This window comes from Panthera tigris, chromosome A2 (genome assembly GCF_018350195.1).
Source record: "Panthera tigris isolate Pti1 chromosome A2, P.tigris_Pti1_mat1.1, whole genome shotgun sequence".
In the NCBI taxonomy this organism is placed as follows: Eukaryota; Metazoa; Chordata; class Mammalia; order Carnivora; family Felidae; genus Panthera; species Panthera tigris.
Window position 1 is genome coordinate 94,315,706 of NC_056661.1, and position 22,787 is coordinate 94,338,492.

At 38.8% G+C, this 22,787-nt stretch overlaps 1 long non-coding RNA gene across 5 annotated transcripts in view; it reads left to right on the plus strand.

The window, feature by feature from the left end:
- The window catches only part of LOC122233516, a 295,453-nt gene that overhangs the window by 157,210 nt on the left and 115,456 nt on the right, over positions 1-22,787 (plus strand). The window contains exon 6 of one of the 5 annotated variants that reach the window (XR_006211078.1): positions 5,661-5,765. The exons of the other annotated variants lie outside the window; for them this stretch is intronic. This is a non-coding gene — a long non-coding RNA (uncharacterized LOC122233516). Of the gene's footprint in view, positions 1-5,660; positions 5,766-22,787 lie in introns of those variants that run through there. 5 annotated transcript variants of the gene reach the window in all.

The window sequence follows — 22,787 nt, forward strand, 5'->3', positions numbered from 1 at the left end:
AACATCCCTAGAACAATCTTAACTTATGGGAGAAACTCCAAAATCTCTCGTATTATTTAATGATTCATTTATGAATGTATGGAGTACCTCAGTTCCAGACTTATGGTTTCAAGGTCTACACACATGTAAGGTTCAATTCTTTTTGCAGGCTATGTCTGTGAAAAACAGTTTGAGGGACTGGGTTCAAATATGTTTCATTCTTTCCTTGTCCACTTGTTTTCTTTTTTTTTTTTCTTTTGGCACTTTTTTTTTGAGAAGAAAGACTAACATCTTTTTCTTTATAGCAATCATCAGCAGATAGATATCGATGTGATTCATTAATACTGATGGTTCATTAATATATTGCTTTTAAATCTCCACTAAAATATACCACATTTGGAAGATAAAATCTTCTTATTTCCCAACACTCAAAACCTGCTGCAGTTCAATTAGAATTTCCATTAAAAATGCTCCTGTTACATGACCAGTGGTAAGTCATGTGAATAGTATGTGCCCTTGAAATGATGTGATGAAAATGGCACTTCACTGCTCTGATCTTCCTCCCAAAAAACACATAACTCAGTCTAATCACAAGAAAAGCATAAGACAAATCCCATATCCCCAACTGAGGGGCATTTGATAAAATACTGGACCAGGACTCCTCAAAATTGTCAAGGCTTTCGAAATAAGGAAAGTTTGGGAAACTATCACAGCCCAGAGGAGCTTTAGGAGACAAGATGACTGATGTAATATGGATGAGATCTTGGAACAGAAAAAAGACATTAGGTAAAAATAAAGGAAATTTGAATAAAGCATAATAACTTTTCAACACTGGTTTGTTAATAGTAACAAATGTATTGTAGTAATGTAAGATGTTACTAATAGGAGAACTGGGTGAGGGGCATATGGGAACTCTGTGTACTATCTTCGCAATTTTTCTGTAAATGTAATATTGTTCTAAAATAAAAAGTTAACATTAAAAAATGTTCCTGTTTAGCTACTCTCCCCAAAGGCCATTCCTGTCTGTAACTGGGCTCTAATACATAGCCAATGTTCTCTAATATGTGGCTCCCCTCCCTCTATTTCCCTCTCCCAGTGCAACTTTTGTATGCATTTCATATAAGCACTTTATCTTTCAGTAACAAGAGCTTCTGTTAACTTTCAACAGTCATTTGAAGGCTGTTGCTCCCTCTTCTCTTTAAAACTAATACTTTAGTGGAGGCTTCATATCATCATCTCATCCTCTGGACAGAACCAGCACATGACTCTTGTCTTCATGTTTTCTCTATTGGGATGTCTACAACCTCAGTTCCTGGGGCAGCTTTCTCACAGAATAAGCCCCGAGTTTTCATTAAATAAAGCCCTCTGGGACCAAAGCTCAGCTGCTAGGAGTGGTAGAGAGATGCCAAGAGGCCCCACACTAAATCAGTGTGAGGGAAATCGATACCAGGGAGAGCTAGGGTACATGTTTTCAGCCCTTAGCATTAAACATCTTGCAACACTAAAGGCATCCAGATACACGCCACCTGGGACCCAATGTCCCTAAAGAGAGTATACCTTTAGTGTTTAATCATTTGGGATTTGGCTCATTATTCTGTTTTTTTGTTTGTTTTGGTTTTTAATCTAAAAGCAGTGTTTGCAAAAAAAAAAAAAGTCTGTTGGACTTTATATTTAATTCACACTCAAGTAGGGTTGTATTCAGAGCCAAGCAGACCTTGATCTTCATTTATTATTCAAGAATACAATTAGTCTGGAGTTGGTTTTCAGACCTAAACACAAAGAAAGACCCACATAAATCTGAGCAGGGATAATGCCACTCTCCCTGTAACTGATGTGATGATGGAGCGAGTAGCAGGCAGCAAATCAATATTCCACCATCCTCCTCAACACAAGGCTTAAAGGAAGTCTTTGCCCCTGCTCAGAAAGCAGGGCAAGATGGACCTGCCTAGCAAATATTTACCTGAGGGAATCCCCTTTGCTTTGCAAATCATTGATTTAAAAAATATATGGGTGCTAAGAGGAAGAAAGCCTATGATCTAATAATGTATGCTCAGCACAAAAGTACGATAATGCTAGGGAAAAACTGAGCTGCTAGTCCTTCAGGAAAAAAGAAAATTTAACCCTCTGATGGGACAGGTGGAATCCTGGAAACCCTCTAATAAGGAAACAAGAGTCTGAAAACAATTGTTTTAGGTCACATATGCATACATATTCCATTGACCTTTATGGAAATAGAATGTTTCAATTTGTATCTAATAATCAGCACTACCAATCAAATTAAAATGTAAATACATAACTGCATTATAGATTAGATCAGTATGCAATAATTTTATTCCTTGAATAATACCTACTGTCTGTTGAGTGCTAACTATGTGTCTAGCACTATAATAAGGACTTCTCATTAGCTCAGTCACACCTCACAAGAACCCCAGGAAGGCATCACTATTATTATCCCTATTTTATGGCTGAAGATACCTAAGCTAAGAGAAGGTAAATAATCCTTCCAAGGTGTTACCAGTTGGTTAGAGGGAACACTGGAATTTGAATTGCTGTCTCTCTGGGACTGAAGCGCAATGCAAAGCCATCATGCTGGTGGTTCTGTCACTCTTCCCCATGCTCTCATGTACTTCAGTACAGAAGCCCTCCTGCCACCTCCAAATAGCTATTAGGAGCCCTGCAACTCTCAGCTACTCTGGCAGATCTTTCCTACTAGAAGAAAACATGCAAGAGTAAGGAATGCTCATGAGACCCATAATTCATTGCCATTACCACCTCCAAATAATTGTTGAGAATTCTGCAATAATAATTTAGGATAAAAAAAAAATTCTTCCTTGGCAGAAAGCTTCAGAACTGTTAGATCAGAACCATTGATCAAACTTCTTCCTGCATTAGAATCACCAGGAGGGCTTGTTTTTTTAAAAAAAAAATTTTTTTTTAACATTTATTTATTTTTGAGACAGAGAGCATGAACAGGGAGGGTCAGAGAAAGAGGGAGACACAGAATCGGAAGCAGGCTCCAGGCTCTGAGCTGTCAGCACAGAGCCCGACGCAGGCTCGAACCCACAGACCCCTGAGCCGAAGTCAGATGCTTAACCAACTGAGCCACCCAGGCGCCCCGAGGAGGGCTTGTTAAAACCACAGGTTGCTGGACCCCACCCCTAGAGATTCTATTTCTATACTTTGAAGCTGGGCCTAAGAATTTGCATTTCTAACACGTTCTTAGGTGATGCTGATGCTGCTGGGGCAGACCCATGCTTGGAGGACCACTGTATTAAACTATCTGATTAGCATAAACATTATTTAGCTTTTCAGATAGATCCAGTACAAACAAGTCTGAATATATTCCCAAACACAAAAAATAACAGACAACTTCCAGAGTCAGGGCCAGTTTCATGGGTATTTAACCAGTATGGTTGCACAGGACCCTGTGCTTATAAGGGTCCTGCACTTGGTTTTTAATGTTCTGCAGTCACTCTCTTGAAATTCTTATAATAATTTGATCTTTGAATTTTGTGTTTTGTAAATGAAGTTCAATAAGACAATGGGGTGCTTGGAGGTACTGAAGCCTTGGCATGGTCCCACCTCTGGCCACCACTCTACCTCCCTGGGATGGGTTCTCACTCCCCACTGTTTGTTCCCTGACCCCTGGTGCTCCAGCCAACCTAAGGTGGCCCTCCCCAGACCTGCCCCATAACAAATCAGGCAACTACTGGTCATGTTGAGAGAAGAGGTTAGACCTGTATTCTTCGGCCCTCTAGGGGCCTGGGCATTGCTATGAGAAAGGTCAGTGTTCAGTGCAAGTCCAGAGGCTTCTCTGGATGGGGCAAGGTAGTGGTCATCCCCAATCCAGGCTGACAATACCTTAGCATCTTCCGTAGGTGACTCAGGATTCCACCATCCAGAAATGGAGACTTTGGTGGGGAAGACTCCTATAATTCTTCTGGATTCAAAATTTTCAAGTTGTTTCAGTTATTATAGCCTGATTCTAAAGGAGAAACAATTTAAGCTGAATAACCCGTCTTAAATGAAAGGTTCTACAAACTTTTGCAGATAAGCTTTGAGTGGGGAATTCCAAGGGCTTTTTTTTTTAGCTATTGAAAAGTGATCACAAAGAAAAAAAGATATTTGAAATACTTGAACGGAAGTCATAGTGAGAACTTTGTTTTATCTCTGTCTTCCTTCCCACCATAACTAATTCATTTGCAGGTGTGTTTAATGATTTATGTCCATCTACATCATTTGAAGCGTACCCTAGACCACATTTCTCAATTAAAGTACATATAAATTAACTGGAGATTTTGTCAAAACATAAATTCTGATTCAGTGGGCCTGGAATAGAGCCAAAGAATCTGCATTTCTAACAAGTTTCCAGGTGATCGTGATGCTGCTGATTGATTCTAGATCCTTGTCTCAAAATATGGTCTATGGACCAGTGGCATCAGCAGTACCTAGATGTATAATGGAAATTCAGAATATTTGGACACACCTATGACCTACAAAAAAATAATCTGCATTCCAATAAGTTCTCTGGGGGAAATTCATAAGCACATTAAAGTGTGAGAACCTCAACCTTCCAAATCATATCCTCCTCCTATTTCTTCTGCTTTCCAAGGCCACACAGATGGGAATCAGTCACTGGGACAACTGGTGACTATCCCAAGTTTATAATATGGTAGGTCTTAGGAAGGACACATTGAACTTTATTTTATTCTCTCTTCTGACTATCCCAACTATGTCCCAGGATAGCAGAATTTTTGGCTGAGGTCCAAGGCTCATTTTTAGTTTTGTTTCCATAAAATATTTGTAGGACTAACATTTTCATTACATGAAGACTGCAAAATCTGGAGAAGGGGGCATCCATAGGGAGTAATAGATTATACTTTAGAGTGGGACCAAAATTTTTCTGACCCATCAGGCCATTTCTGTGAGTAGCTACAAATTATTCATAGCCTTAGATAATAAAGTGCAGCAAAGGAAGAGCGCCCGGTTGGCTCACTCAGTTGAGCATCGGCCCAGGTCATGATCCCATGCTTCGTGGGTTCAAGCCCCACATTGGGCTCTGTGCTGTTGGCTCGGAGCCTGGAGCCTGCTTCAGATTCTGTCTGTTTCTCTCTCTCTCTCTCTCTCTCTCTCTCTCCCCCTCTCCCTCTCCCTCTCCCTCTCCCTCTCCCTCTCTCTCTCTCTCTCTCTCTCCCTCTCTCCCCCCACCCCTCTACCTCTCCCCTGCTTGCAATCTGTCTCTCTGTCTCCCCAAAAAATAAATAAAGAAACATTAAAAATTTTTTCTAAAGAAAATGCAGCAAAGGAGCTCTAAAATTACTGTAATTCACTATTAAACTTTCATGCTACTTGCTCTGAGAAGGACTAGAATAGATGGTTAGGAGTACGCAAAGTCTCTAGAAACAGTCTGAATTCAAACTCTAATTTATGCCCTCTGTGACCTTGGGCAAATTACTTAACCTTACTGTGCCTCAGTTTCCTCATTTAAAACAGGATTAAATAAAGTAATAAAGCTCTTGGAACCATGTCTTGTTGTAGTAAGCTTTGCAAAGATGTCTAAATACAAACTTGAAAAGATGGCTAAATTTTAAAATTTCTTTTGCAGGGCCTCCACATTTCTGTAATTTAGGTTAATTGAATCCCATGCGTTCTGACTAGGTACACATTTTCCATTTCATTAGAGAGAAGACGAACATCCCCATAGTTACTACAGCAATTAACACATCAAGCATTGAGAAGCATGATGAAAGTGGGACCGGCAGCCATGGCCCCCAAAGATCCTAAAGGTGAAGGCTTGAATCTATCTCTCTATTTCATGGTCATCCACTAGCTAGAGGAAGAAAATTCAGAATATGCCTCCAGACTCCCACATACACAGAAAATCTCACCAGTGTAAAACCAATTTGTTTTACTTTAATACTCAGATTGTTGTTTTCTGAATGGTTAAGCATCAAAAGCTGCCAAGATACTGTGCAAAATGAAATTTAAAATAGCATGTTTAGCAATTAAATCTCAGTAAATTGGCTAGTATCAGTGCAATAAAGTGCAATATACAAACACTGCTTTTCCACTTAAATAAAAACCTAAGGGGAAAACCCATATAACAGAGACTCTCAGATTTCAACACCCCTTCTCCACCCAAGATATTGAAGATAGGATCAAATATATTGCAAGATGTCTGCTGCACTTACAAGCTTTTCAAATGCCTTCCCTACGAAGCCAGTTTCCCTTGTGCTCCATCAATTATTTCTTTGTTTTGCCTGAACGGTGCTTGTAAACTCCTCAAGGTGTGCTCCTGGGCAGTTATGCACATTTGAGATTTTTCCCTTCTGATCCCTACTTGGCTGTCTCTGGACCAGAACTGATTTGCAGGCAAGGGAAAACTGCTGAAAATTTCATGACATTTAGATTTAAAAAGCATATGGTAGTGGCTCAATAGGTTTGCTTACCTTGGATTAAAACCTATTAACGTTCCAGCATTTTTCCTCTCTGTGAGATTCATTTCTGACTTGCGTGTAGTGACTTGCAGAGTGCTTCATTACAGCTCAGGGGCACAACTGATGCCACACAAGCCATTAAAAATGAGTTTGTGAGAGTACAAAAAAGAAACCTTTGTAGACGAGGGCCAATTTGTTTCGAAGACGATGCACTGTGAGAGCATTCACAAAGAGGCAAGCATTATCTCAGATTCAAGCTATGCCGTTTTCTCTCCTATTTTTAAATACCAAATAGAGAACTGGGAGAGTCCTTTCTTTGTGACAGCAGCTTTGGTTCCTGCCCTTATTTTCTGCCATTATAGCTCCAGTTAAGCTGTATGAACAGTCCTGTGTTTTGGGTTTTTTTTTTGTTTGTTTTTTTTTTTTTTGCTTTGGATAAAAATACATAATTCTGTTTGGCGTCCTAAGGGGAGTCACATTATTCTCTATGCCTCAGTTTCTTTACATTCAAAATGCCTTCCTTATCAAACTCAGGATTATTGGGAGGAGTCAGGAGAGCTAATGAATATAGATTTTAAAAGTAAAAATCAGGCAGAGAGAGCACACAGAATTATTTTTGTTATTAAAGCAGGCACACTTACTATTTGCCATTTCAAGATGCCCCCATTTTTTTAATTGATTGCAATTTAATTTGGTTTTGATTAATCCTGTTATTTTTCCCATATTCAGCCTGGCCGCAGGCTTCCAGGTAGACAGCTTTGGATCAGGGTTTCTTAATCTCAGTAATCTTTTTTAATTTTTTTAATGGTTATTTATTTTTCAGAGAGAGAGAGAGAGAGAAATCAGGGGAGGCACAAAGAAGAGAGAGAAAGGGAGAGAGAGAGAATCCAAAGAAGGCTCTGTGCTGTCCACACAGAGCCCAGTGCAAGGCTCTATCTTTTGAACTGTGAGATCGTGACCAAAGCCAATAGCAAGAGTTGGACATTTAACTGACTGAGCCACCCAGGCGCCCCTCAGCCTCAGTAATCTTGAGATATTGGGCTAGATAATTCTTTTGGCAGGAGTGGGGAGGACTGTCTTGTAGAATGTTTCATGGAATACTTGACCTCTCCCCATTAGATGCCAGTATCCCACATACCCAATTGTAACAATCAAAATTGTCTCCAGATAATGCCAAGTGTCCTGTGGTAGACAAAGTCACACAGTAGAGAACCACTGCTTTTTGGAGTTAATCAGGCTGGTATTGTCACTGGTTGCATGTATAGTAAATGGAGAATAACAAGAACAGTTTAGCAAAATCTATAGAAACCAGTGGGCACACTCCAAGAGCATTTCACAGTTTGTACAGTGCAGATATTAACCAAACCTGAATGCTAATAGTAGTCACTAAAACCCAGAATGAGGCTGAGGCTTTCAAGAGAAATTTTAGAGTGGAATTTGGAGGAGACGGGAAGGTACTTCAGAAGGATCCCCTGAACTGCAAGTATACATCTATCTAATAATAGGAAATACCTTCCCATTCCAGGGGCCAGAAAAGAGGGAAAAAAGTACCTGGGACAGAGCTGGTCAAAGGGAACATGCAGACAGAGAGCAGAAAGGGTTTTCATGTTGCACAGAGAGTTACTGAAAAGGAAAGAGGGCTGGGCAAAATGATATGTGGAAAATAAAAAAGCAAAAAGAGTGGAGAAAAGGATGAGAGAAGGAAGGGCAGGAGAGAAACAAAACTGACAGTGGACATAGAGGAAAGAAAAGGGGGGAAAGCCAAAAAGATACAAAGATACAGTTAATTTCTGAGCTTTCCTGGACCCACCTGAATCTCTGCTCTAGCCTCCCCACTGCCAGTGTGGCCTTGATCAACTTGTACCTACCTTCTTGCAGGCTACTCTGCCCATTGGGTCAGGCAGTAAGGGGCTGACTGGTCAAAAAAGAGATAGGATTGGGGCGCCTGGGTGGCGCAGTCGGTTAAGCGTCCGACTTCAGCCAGGTCACGATCTCGCGGTCCGTGAGTTCGAGCCCCGCGTCGGGCTCTGGGCTGATGGCTCAGAGCCTGGAGCCTGTTTCCGATTCTGTGTCTCCCTCTCTCTCTGCCCCTCCCCCGTTCATGCTCTGTCTCTCTCTGTCCCAAAAATAAATAAAAAACGTTGAAAAAAAATTTAAAAAAAAAAAAAAAAAAGAGATAGGACCTACTGCTCTGCTCAGGCTTCAGTCCACATTCTGCCCTTTCCCCATTCAAATCTAGTTGAGTCAATGGCTGGTTCCCAATGCTAGCCATGTCCTAGCACAATATCAGGTGCATCCTAAGCACAGAATGGATGTGATGATGGTATACAATCCTTAGTCTGACCTTCAAGGCCCTCCAGGTTTTGCCTTCACCCTGCCTTTCCAATGTAGACCATCCTCAATTCTGATATTTCCCAACTGTGTTTTCTAGCAGCTTGGTGTATGACATTAATTTCTCTTGTGATAGCTCAACCAGGATTGTCTCTCCTACATGAAAGTGTGACACAATTTGTAACTTCTGTAGCATTTAAACACATGTGATGGTTCATTATGGAATTTGTGTACATTTTGCCCTTCCTACTAGAGGGTTAGTTCCTGCAGGGAGCACATAGAATATATTAAGTGCTAACTAAATACTGGATGAAGGAAAGGGAGGGAAGAAGTTGAGTCTAATGAACCTAAGTGCTAATAGAGGGGAAATAGAAGAAGGAATAAGGAAAAAGGGAACGGAAGAAGAGGAAATTTAAAGTGTATTTCAGAGTATTTAAAAAAATTATATCAGTGTCACTGACCTCTGTTGTTAAAAACTCCAAAAAAAGTGAAGATAAAAATGAAGGTGTTGATAGTGTTAAATAATACTTATTTTAAAGAAACCAGAGATATTCTTAAAATAAGAACTTTAAAAACTTGATGTATATTCCTAGAAAAACACTGGCAAAAATCACTTCAATAGCAGTTTCAGAGACATAACAATTCATTTACCTGGAAATCACTTATTTAGTGACCTCAGCTATCTCCCCAGTTAGTCAAGGACAAAGCAAAAAGCAAAAGAGAAAGGCCATTAAAAGAGACACTCTAAGTTCAATAGACTAAAACTCAGGTAAATAAATCCAGGATTAGAACGTATTTACCCTCTTTTCACACAGATTTCTATTAAGAATGTGTAGAAAATATTTTCCAGCTGATAGGTAAATATGTCAGCTTTAGAAAGTATAAAAAGGAGTCTCTGAAGAATGTGTGGAAATCAGGAAATGATGACTAACACCAAATACCTACGATCATTGCCTCAGCCTACCTTCAGAGGCTTATCTCCAGAAAAGCTGCTTCCTACAGAAAATGAGACCATGGAAAGCAAGCTTAAATCCAGAGAAGCTAGCCATAGCTAGATAGATCATCTGAACTGCTCCAATTTAACAAGTATCATATACCTTTCTGCCAGTCTCCATGTGTTTGAATGCTCTTCAAGGCCTCCTGCATGTAGACTTTACCCCTGCTGTTGGGTACTCTTCCTCAGACCCTTAGAGGAAAGTCCATGCCTCTACAGCTATGTTCAGCTGCCTGACTTCATGTGACCATACAATCAGACACAGATACAGGGGCCTGGATGTAGGCTTGAGACTGTAGTTCTTGGCTGGCATACCTTGGTGGTGGTTACAGCATGATAGAGGAAGAGAAGCTAGAAAAAAACAAAAACAAAAGCAGCATACCTAGAAACCTAAAATGGCAGAGGAGTTAAGAGACATTTAGACTCATCTAAGTACTTGAAACCCAAAGATCCTTACTGAGATACTTTATTTAAGCAACAACAACAACACTCAAAAACCAAAGAGAGAATTTTTTTTAATATTAATTTATTTTTGAGAAAGAGAGAACAAGCAAGGGAGGGGCAGAGAGAGGGGGACAGAGGATCTGAAGCACGCTCTACACTGACAGCAGAGTCCGATGTGGGGCTCGAACCCACAAACCATGAGATCATAAGCCGAACTCAGATGCTGAGCCACTCAGGTGCCCCAGACAAAGAGAGAATTTCGAAAGTAGCAAGACAAAAAAGACTCATCACATATAAAGGAATCCCAATAAGGTCATCAGCAAATTTCTCAGCATAAATCTCGCAGGCCAGGAGAGGGTGGGATGATATACTTAAAGTATTCAAAGAAAAAAGCTGCCAACCAAAAATACTTTACATGGCAAAGTTGTCCTCCAAAAATGAAGGTAAAGACTTTCTAATACTCTGATACTGTAATGGTAGTAAACTACTTTGAGTGCTAAAATACAGGTTAAAAGATAAAAGTGATGAAATAACTATAGCTACAATATTTTGTTAATAAATATATAATATAAAAAGATGTACATTATGACATCAACAACATAAAGTAGGGTAGTGACAAGTAAATCTGTAGAACTTTTTTATGCAATTGAAGCTAAGCTGTCAGCTTAAAATAGAGTGTCATAACTATAAGATAGATAGATAATGAAAACACTGTGGTAATTACAAAGTAAGTAAACATAATAGAAATGATTAAAAAAAGAATCAAAGCAGGCTACAACAAATCATTAATTGACAAGAAAGACAACAAGAATGGAAGAAAGGAACTACAAAACAGTCAGAAGGCAGTTAGCAAGATGACGATAGTAAATCCTTATCTACCAATAATTATTTTAAATGATTATCTACCAATAATTATTATCTACAAATAATTAATTATGCTCAGGGGTGCCTGGGTGGCTCAGTCAGTTGAGCGTCTGACTTCAGCTCAGGTCATGATTTCATGGCAAGTTTGAGTCCTGCATCAGGCTCTGTGCTGACAGCACAGAGCCTAGAGCCTGCTTCAGATTCTGTCTCTCTCTGCCTCTATCCCACTCACACTCTGTCTCCCTCTCAAATATAAATAAACATTGAAAAAAATTTTTTAAATAAATAAATGCTCACATTCTCCAGTTAAAAGATGCAGAGTGGCTGAATGGATTTAAACAAACAAAAAAACCCAAGACCCAACTATATGCTGCCTACAAGAGACTCAAACTTTAACAACACTCCTAGACTGAAAGTGAATGGATGGAAAAAATATTCAGTGAAATGGAAACCAAAAGAAAGCAGGGGTAGTTTTACTTATGTCAGACAAAACAGACTTCAAGTGAAAAGCTGTAGCAGAAGACAAAGAAGGTCATTATATAATAATACAGGGACCAATTCATTAAGAAGATATAACAATTTAAAAAATAAATACACCTAGTATAGAAGAATCTAAATGTATTAAACAATTATTTACAGATCTGTAGGCAAAAATAGCAATGCAATAATAGTAGGGAACTTCAGTACTCCACTCTCAACATGGATAAATAGATCACCGAGACAGAAAACCAGTAAGGAAATAATGGACCTGTACTATAGACTAAATGGACCTAACAAATATACACAGAACATTGTCCAACAGAAGAAGAATATACATTTTGCTCAAACACACATGGATCATTCTCCAAGAGAAATCATATGTTAGGTCATAAAACAGGTCTCAACCAATTTAAGAAGATTGAAATCATATCAAGTATCTTTTCTTTTTTTTTTTAAGTATCTTTTCTGACCACAATGGTATGAAACTGGAAGTAAATAACAAGAAGAAAATTAGAAAATTCATAAATATGTAGAAATTAAACATCAATCACTGAACAACTATTGGGTCTAAGAAGAAGTCAAAAGGAAATAAAAAAAATGAGACAAACAAAACTGAAAGCATAACATTCCAAAACTTATGGGCTGCACCAAAGCAGTTCTAAGAGTGAAATTTATAGTGATATACACCTGCACTAAGAAAAAAACTATCTCAAATAAACAACCTAAACTTATACCTCGAGGAACTAGATAAAGAACATACTAAGCCCAACATTAGTAGAAGAAAGGAAATAAAGATTAAAGCAGAAATAAGTGAGATAGAAGCTAGTAAGACACTAGAAAAATCAATGAAAATAAGAGTTGTTTTTTTTTTAAAGAAACAACATTGACAAACCTTTAGCTATACTTAGAAAAAAAGAGTTGACTCAAATTAATAAAATTATAAACAAAAGAGGATACAAGAGAATACATTACAACTAATACCACTGAAATACAAAGGATCAAAAGAGACTACTATTGACAATTACACACCAAAAAAATTAGATAACTTAGAAGATATGAATAAATTCCTAGAAACATACAACTTATCAAGACTGAATCAAGAAGTAATAGAGAATTTGAACAGATCAATATCAAGCAAAGAGATTGAATCAATAATGAAAATTTCCCCCAAAAATAAAAGCCCAGGACCAGATGACTTCACTGGCAAATTCTACAGTACACTGAAAGAAGAATTATTACCAACCCTTCTTAGACTCTTCTAAAACAATGAATAAGAGGAGGCACTTCCAAACTCATTTTATAAGACTAGCATTACCCTCAAACTCCAGCCAGATGAGGACACTACAAAAAAAAAAAAAAAAATACAGACCAGATACATAAACTCAGATATATACATATAGATATATACGCTCACCATTAAATTAGAAAAATATGGTCTATAATTATTAGACCACACAATTATTATGTGGATAGACAATTGTGTATTAAGTCCCTCTTTGTACCATGAGATAGGTAGAAAAACTAAGAAATTATAAGATATGAGATAATGTATGTTAATATTATTTGGAAAAGCACAAATAGTCCTCAATTTTCACCATTCCTGGAAACCAAGTCATAAAGAAGATCATGTTTCCCACTAGAAAAATGAAATAATTGGTAGTTGCATTACTGACCAAATATTCAGCAGCAAGGAAACCATAAATATGAATGACAACATGTTTTAACCATCAACTATAAACTCTCAAATTGTTTAAAACACTAGGCTGATGCTTTAATCCCCAGGAAAAAATATGTTGAAAGGTATGGCTTATCCTCAACAAGAAAACTCTCATCAAAATAGATCTGTAGTCAGAATAAATGAATGGATCAATAAATATCTGTTGTGTTAGGCATTATGATTGTTGCTGAAAGAAATTTGAAAGATGACTTCTACCTTAAAGAGTTGACAGTTGCCAAAAGTCTGCTAGAACTGATACATGAATTCAGCAAAGTCACAGGATACAAAATCAATGTACAGAAATCAGTTGCATTCTTATACACTAATAATGAAGCAACAGAAAGATAAATAAAGAAACCGATCCCATTCACAACTGCACCAAGAAGCATAAAATACCTAGGAATAAATCTAACCAAAGATGTAAAAGATCTGTATGCTGAAAACTATAGAAAGCTTATGAAGGAAATTGAAGAAGATATAAAGAAATGGAAAAACATTCCATGCTCATGGGTTGGAAGAATAAATATTGTCAAAATGTCAATACTACCCAAAGCTATCTACACATTCAGTGCAATCCCAGTCAAAATTGCACCAGCATTCTTCTCGAAGCTAGAACAAGCAATCCTAAAATTCATATGGAACCACAAAAGGCCCCGAATAGCCAAAGTAATTTTGAAGAAGACCAAAGCAGGAGGCATCACAATCCCAGACTTTAGCCTCTACTACAAAGCTGTCATCATCAAGACAGCATGGTATTGGCACAAAAACAGACACATAGACTAATGGAATAGAATAGAGACTCCAGAATTGGACCCACAAAAGTATGGCCAACTAATCTTTGACAAAGCAGGAAAGAACATCCAATGGAAAAAAGACAGTCACTTTAACAAATGGTGCTGGGAGAACTGGACAGCAACATGCAGAAGGTTGAAACTAGACCACTTTCTCACACCATTCACAAAAATAAACTCAAAATGGATAAAGGATCTGAATGTGAGACAGGAAACCATCAAAACCCTAGAGGAGAAAACAGGAAAAGACCTCTCTGACCTCAGCCGTAGCAATTTCTTACTTGACACATCCCCAAAGGCAAGGGAATTAAAAGCAAAAATGAACTATTGGGACCTCATGAAGATAAAAAGCTTCTGCACAGCAAAGGAAACAATCAACAAAACTAAAAGGCAACCAATGGAATGGGAAAAGATATTTGCAAATGACATATCAGACAGAGGGCTAGTATCCAAAATCGATAAAGAACTCACCAAACTCCACACCTGAAAAACAAATAATCCAGTGAAGAAATGGGCAGAAAACATGAATAGACACTTCTCTAAAGAAGACATCCGGATGGCCAACAGGCACATGAAAAGATGCTCAATGTCACTCCTTATCAGGGAAATACAAATCAAAACCACACTCAGATATCACCTCACGCCAGTCAGGGTGGCCAAAATGAACAAATCAGGAAACTATAGATGCTGGAGAGGATGTGGAGAAACAGGAACCCTCTTGCACTGTTGGTGGGAATGCAAACTGGTGCAGCCACTCTGGAAAACAGTGTGGAGGTTCCTCAAAAAATTAAACATAGACCTACCCTATGACCCAGCAATAGCACTGCTAGGAATTTACCCAAGGGATACAGGAGTACTGATGCATAGGGGCACTTGTACCCCAATGTTTATAGCAGCACTCTCAACAATAGCCAAATTATGGAAAGAGCCTAAATGTCTATCAACTGATGAATGGATAAAGAAATTGTGGTTTATATACACAATGGAGTACTACGTGACAATGAGAAAGAATGAAATATGGCCCTTTGTAGCAACGTGGACGGAACTGGAGAGTGTTATGCTAAGTGAAATAGCCATACAGAGAAAGACAGATACTATATGTGTTCACTCTTATGTGGATCCTGAGAAACTTAACAGGAACCCACGGGGAAGGGGAAGGAAAAAAAAAAAGAGAGGTTAGAGTGGGAGAGAGCCAAAGCAGAAGAGACTCTTAAAAAATGAGAACAAACTGAGGGCTGATGGAGGGAGGGGAGGGTGGGTGATGGATATTGAAGAGGGCATCTTTTGGGATGAGCACTGGGTGTTGTATGGAAGCCAATTTGACAATAAATTTCATATATTTAAAAAAAAAAGTTGACAGTTTCATCAGGGACATTTACATAAGTAACTGCAATGCAGTGTAGGAAGGAAGGGTTTAGTACCAGAAGTATGACAATAACAGCCAGCATTTATTGAGCACTTACTATGTACATGGCACTGTTTGAATTGTTTTATCTAAGTGAACTCATTTAATACTCAAGTCAGCTTGCAAGGTAGGTACTCCTATTAGTTCCTTTTTACAGATGAGAAAATTGGTAGTGGAGAGTGGTTAGATCACACAACTCAGATGTGGTAGAGGCAAAATTAAACCCACACAGTATGGCTCAGAACCCACATTCTTAAAACGATCCTGTATTGCTTCTCAGAAGAAGAAAGCTGTATTAGCTCAGAAGAAAGAAAAAACTTAATAGATTACTTTTAGTTGGTAAAAAATCTAAGAAGCCTTTCTGAAAACATTGGAATTTGTGTTGGAACTGGAGGAACATACAGCTCTTGAATTTGCAGAAGCATGACGGACGGCATTCCCAGTGCACAAAGTCTGGGAAATGAGAAATTGTGAAGCACAGGGCAAGTTTTTTACCCACTCCTTTTACTGATCTTTATTCAAAGAATGGAGTATATTTTAAGAATGCCCCTCACTTGTACCTGCCTTAGATCCTCTAAATTGGTGATTGGCATCCCCATCGACCTAGTGCCTAAGAGAATTCAGAACAGAATCAAAGATTTCCTTCACCTTCCCCAGCACCTACCATTCTTACCTACAACACATCCCAAGTCCTCTCCCTCTCCCCCTTTCTCTTCCCACTATCATTGCTTCAGGGTAAGCCCCATGACTCCCACCTACACCACAAAGTAGCCTCCTGCCTCAAGTCCCCATTTTCAGCCTCAAACCCTTCAATCCAGTCTTCACATCAGTGCTAGAGTATCTTTCTAAAATGCAATCTGATCAAAGTGCTTCCCCACCTATAGGATAAATCCAAATTTGTTATTGAGGCATTAAAATCCACTTGTGATCTAGCTGCTACCTAGCCACATCTTCTGCCATTTGCCCCTGTATTCAGCCACACTGAACTACTTATTCTCTGAATAGGTACATGCTCGCTACGGACAGCTTTCTCACCTAAAAATCCTTCCCCATCCATCCCTACAATCCTCAACTTCTAAGTCTACCCTGAAAATTTCTGTTCAGGTGATTCAGCCTGCGTTCTTCCTCTGGAAGTCTTCAATGACCACTCAATGCAGGACAGGCATTTTTTCTAGGTTCTTGAGCCTCTATTTCCCACATCATATTGTAATTGTTTTTACATGTTTCATTATTCACCAGACCATAAACTTTACAGGCAGGGGCTTTGAGACTCGTTCTTACCTGTATTTCCCAGTGCTCACCCCATTTTTGGTAAGTAAGTGAATGATTTATTGGATTCTAGAATTCTAGGATCATGGATACATACCCAGCCCCAGCCTATCTTATCCACCCTCTTCTTTAATTGAAGGCTCATCACTGTTTCTATTCTGTCTTCTTAAACCAAATTAAGATAGCAAGATAATTACACATTACTGATAATTTCTGGTATCTTTATGTTATCATTTTTAAAACTGTAAGAGGAAGGAGGTGGTTTAAAATGCTAAAAAACTGGTTAATCCAGATTGAAGAAAGAGATCTATACATTTAATTTAAATCCAAGGTGTGCTGAACCTTCAAGAACTGTCAGTGACATCTTCATCTCAAAGGGAGTGTCACAGTTAAACATAATATTGTTTGACATACAGATTCTGTTCATAATCTGATGATATAAGTTTGTACATTTTTTTATATCTGTCATTCTAGTTACTTACTTTAATCTTTCCATTGATTTTCCTATAGTATCTGCTTTTTGTTTGCTTTTCTTCCTCCTTGACTAACTCAAGTGCAATGGACCCACATCCTCAGCTAAGCAGCTGCAGGTCTCCCTGTCCCTCTTTGCTTTTATACTGGGGTTGCTCTTTCTCCTCTGAGGCAAAACCCATAGCTTCCTGGAACTTCTCCATCCCCCAGCACTCAGGTCCTACTTCCCTCTTGCCCCCAAGCTGATTGATGCGGGTCCTGCTTTGGGGTTGTTAGTGATGGCTTAGTGATAATGGGACTACTTCCTAGTAACATTAATAGTAGCAGCAGCAGTAGTAATAGTTAATGTTTTTGGAACATTTGCTATGTTCCTGACACTCTGCTAAACAATCATCCTATGGATAGTCACTATTGAATTCTCATAGCACTCCTATGAAAACTAGTGAGTGGAAGAACTCAAAGAAGCAGCTCCTTAGTAAAGCTTGTAAAGGGCAAAGGTGAGAAGGTGTACACCTCACTCCCCCTGATCTCAGGTTCTCCAGCCCTTCTTGTCCTCTTGCCACCTGTCTCCCTGCTGGAACATAGATTGAAAGAACTGCTACTGTGGCCACTGCCCTCTTTCCTCTGCATCTTTACCTCTTCACTTTGCCAAGAGCTCCTGACTCCTGTTGCTTTTTATGCTGACCCTCTTTTCAGATCTTTGGCTCCTGATCACAGGTGTATCTCTGAAAAATAATGTCATTAAAACAACAACCTTTCATCATTACCTTTTTTCAAAGAAACAACACTTTTAACATCTAACCAGTTAGAGTATCGGGTTAAGGGATATTTTGTTCAAATGGAACAGATTGACTTCTATGAAAAATATAGACTAGACTGATCTCCCAACAAACTCTTACTGCTAAAGCAATGTGGCCTCCACAACCTCAACACTTAGATACAGGCTAAACTTGGAACCAACTTACGAGCTTCCCAGTACTAACTGGCCCTGCTGCCTGTCCTGCCTGAGTGATGCCTTCCTTCATCCCTCACATCTCAGTGAACTCAAGACTCGGAAGAGATTTAAGTAGCTCCTCTTCTCAAGGTAATAATCCTTCACTGGGATCACCTCCCCATGCTCTTGATTACATTCATTCTTCAGAGAGTTAACCATTCATTTTATGAACTACTTCTGGGCCTTATACATACTTCTATGTTTTTCACATTATTTTGTGGCCATGATTTGTCACCTTCACTGGACTCTGAGCTCCTTGAGAACAAAGGTCCTATCCATGTCATCTTTGCTTCCCCAGTGTCTAGCACATAGTAGGTCTTCAATATGACTAATGAACAGACTGACCCCTCACAGTAGAGAAACCAGCTTTTAATAAGTGGGAGACGGAGCTCAATAAAGTGCTTTGCAGAATAATTTTATTAATAATTTCAACATGGCAATCATTTTTGAAACACAATTCTTAAATTGTCTTATTTTCAGTATTCAGTAGGTAAACAGATTCAATGCCTAGATCTCCCCCTTTCCCACTGATGCCCCATAGCAAAACAACAAAACTACAGACCAGGGGATCCTAATAGGGACATTACCCTCCACCAAGGACGGTGAGTACAGACTCTCACCAATCACAACACCAGGGAGAGATTTGCTAAGTCATTAATGATAAGTCCATGTGGAATTAAAACTGTCTTGTTCACTTTGGAAGTCCTCAGTACTTCATATGTAATCAAATAATATGGATAGGTAATGGATCGGTTAATTATGTTAGCAGAAATGTGAATGTCCCATTTTTTGAGAGGGAAATAGTCCTCAGTATTTTTGCTTGGAAGTGGTGAGCAGGAGAGGAAAGAAGATAAGACAGAAATGAGCTAATGGGTATATCTGATGCTCAGTGTTCTCACCTGAAATAAAGAGCAACTCCAGCCTGTCCTGGCCCTTCATGCAGGTTTCTCTAAGACATCCAGATTCACCAGAGGCTGTCTACACTCTGTGGCCCAGAGTTGGTACTTTCTCAATCCGTAAGTCAAGAAACATGAAGGAAATGCAAATTATGAATTGTCTCTTTCTTCCATCTTCTCTTCTCCTTGACTTCTTATCTTCCCTGTTTTTCATAGCGCCTTAACATTTATTCTTCATTCAAGTTCTAGAATTAAGTATTTGTGTCTTAAATACCACTGGATGCATTTCAGAGTTCCAAACATGTGTCCGGCCCTATTCTAAGCACTAGGTACACTATGATAAAGAAAACAAAGGTCATAAGAAAGGTCATCCCTAATTTCTTTCTTTTTTCTTTTTTAAATTTCTAACAGCTGCTTTGCAGTGTCGAACAATTTATTTATTTTTTTATATAATTTATTGTCAAATTGGCTTCCATGAAACACCCAGTGCAAATCCCAACAAGTGCCTTCCTCAGTGCCCATCGCCCACTTTCCCCTCTCCCCCATCCCCATCAACCCTAAGTTTGTTCTCTGTATTTAAGAGTCTCATGGTTTGCCTTCCTCCCTCTCTGTTTGTAAGGTTTTTTCCCCCTTCCCTTCCCCCATGATCTTCTGTTAAGTTTCTCAAGATCCACATATGAGTGAAAACATATGGTATCTGTCTTTCTCTGACTGACTTATTTCACTTAGCATAATACCCTCCAGTTTCATCCACGTTGCTTCAAATGGCCAGATTTCATTCTTATTGCCAAGTAGTCTTCCATTGTATATATAAACCACGTCTTCTTTATCCATTCATCAGTTGATGGACATTGAGGCTCTTTCCATAATTTGGCTATTGTTGAAAGTGCTGCTAAAAACATGGGGGGTACATATGCCCCTATGCATCAGCACTCCTGTATCCCTTGGGTAGATTCCTAGCAGTGCTATTTCTGGGTCATAGGGTAGTTCTATTTTTAATTTTTTGAGGAACCTCCACACTGTTTTCCGGAGCGGCTACATCAGGTTGTATTCCCACCAACAATGAACTAGGGTTCCCGTTTCTCCACATCCTTGCCAGCATTTATAGTCTCCTGATTTGTTCATTTTAGCCACTCTGACTGGAGTGAGGTGATATCTCAGTGTGGCTTTGATTTATATTTCCCTGATGATGAGTGATGTTGAGCATTGTTTCATGTGTCTGTTGGCCATCTGGATGTCTTCTTTGAAAAAATGTCTATTCGTGTCTTCTGCCCATTTCTTCACTGGATTATTTGTTTTTCGAGTGTGGAGTTTGGTGAGTTATTTGTACAATTGGATACTAGCCCTTTATCCAATATGTCATTTGCAAGTATCTTTTCCCATTCCATTGGTTGCCTTTTAGTTTTGTTGATTATTTCCTTTGCAGTGCAGAAGCTTTTTATCTTGATGAGGTCCCAATAGTTCATTTTTACTTTTAATTCCCTTGCCTTTGCATATGTGTCAAGTAAGAAATTGCTGTGGCTGAGGTCAAAGAGGTTGTTGCCTGCTTTCTCCTCTAGGGTTTTTATAGCTTCCTGTCTCATATTCAGGTCTTTCACCCATTTAATGTAATCCCAATCATAATTGCACTGGCATTCTTCTCAAAGATAGAACAAACAATCCTAAAATTTGTATGGAACCACAAAAGACCCCAAATAGCCAAAATAATACTGAAGAAGAAAACCAAAGCAGGAGGCATCACAATCCCAGACTTTAGCCTCTACTACAAAGTTGTAATCATCAAGACAGTATGGTATTGGCACAAAAGCAAACACATAGACCACTGGAATAGAATAGAGAACCAAGAATTGGACCCAAAAATGTATGGCCACCTAATCTTTTTTTTAATTTTTTTAAAATATTTATTTATTTTTGAGACAGAGAGAGACAGAGCATGAACGGGAAGGGTCAGAGAGAGAGAGACACATACACAGAATCTGAAACAGGCTCCAGGCTCTGGGCTGTCAGCACAGACCCCGATGCGGGGCTCGAACTCACGGACTGCGAGATCATGACCTGAGCTGAAGTCAGCCACTTAACCGACTGAGCCACCCAGGTGCCCCAACTAATCTTTGACAAAGCAGGGAAGAGTAACCAATGGAAAAAAAGACAGTGTCTTTAACAAATGGTGCTGGGAGAACCGGACAGCAACGTGCAGAAGAGTGAAACTAGACCACTGTCTTACACTATACACAAAAATAAACTCAAAATGGATGAAAAGTCATCCCTAATTTCATGGAGTTTCTATTTGGTGGGGGAGACAGATAATGAGCAAGGAAACAATACGTATACAGAACTTCAGACAAATACTATGAAGACAGTAAAGCACAGTAAGGGAATAAACAGTCACTGAGAAGATAGGATAGGGCCACCTTATAAATATAATGGCCAGGAAGATGTTTTGAGGAAGTCCCAGTGCTAAAAAAGCAATGCTTCTTCCGCATCCAAGCAATCTTGCACAAAGACATTTATTATAATCAAAGAACCACTCTCAGTTATAATCCCCTTTAGGGAAGGACTTATGTCAACACACAGTGACATATATAGAAGATGTTCTGTAAGTGACCATTGCCTAATTAATTTTCTTCTGATGTTCACTTAGGAACCTATTAACTAGAAAAACCATTGGGTTGTTCCAATGAATCTCTGAGAGCTGTACAAGAGAGTTCATCAAAGATTTACCCAAAGTGCTGGACACCCCTGACAATGTGTTTTACTTTCTTTCACCCTAAATGCTCTTCACCCACTGGGATATTATCTGTTGACATCCAACATCTGTTGTTCATTTTCGAACACTAATCCCTGTGGTGTGTCCTTTGGGTGATCAAGCTTACTCTGAAGCTCGCTATAAAATATTCAAGAAGATTGGGACTCTCCTATTTTTCCATTGACATTTTTACCCCTCCTTTGATTTCAGCTTGATTTTATTTTTCTTTTGCTTCCCTTCCCACTATTTTATTTCTTCAGGTAAGCTTTTTTCTTTTGTGTGTGCATGCCACAGCCTTGGCCATGTGCTTTCTAACTTACAAAAATCACAGAATTTGAGCGATTTTTTTCTTTAAAAAAGCCCATGTACTAGCATCATTTTAATAGAAAATAAAAATTTTAAAAGGTCAAATCTGTTTTCCTGGGCAAGACATGTTTTTCATATTTAGAGTCTATCAAGAGTTGTACTTCTGAAGCCTGTCATAAATTCCTAGGTGTCAGGAACCCCTCCCTCATCAATGCCCTTTGAAGTTAGGAGTTTAAACCAAGGATAATAAAAATAATCATGCTTATATTTCTACTTGTCCAATACACTTCATTCCAAGGCATAAGAACAACTTTCAAGCAAACTCTACAACCACTTTTTCTCACTGATAAATATTATTATAAATAAGTAGCCATAAAGGTATGTTATCCTGCCAGATACACAAGAAAAGCTGTGCTAAAACTGAGATGAAAATGTTTTCATGAACTACTTCTCTTATACTTTCCCTCCTACTGCTTCTAAAAACCCCCCATCCCATCTCCCAAATTTTCTCTGAAGTGGCTAATTATGATATGTAAAGCCTCTCTCTTCAAATTATTTCAATAACAATGCACTGAGATTGTTAACTAATGTGTTAAAAAGTCTACAACAGAATGGTTTCATTTGGAAATATGATTTGTTTGACATCCTCATCTTTCCAGATGT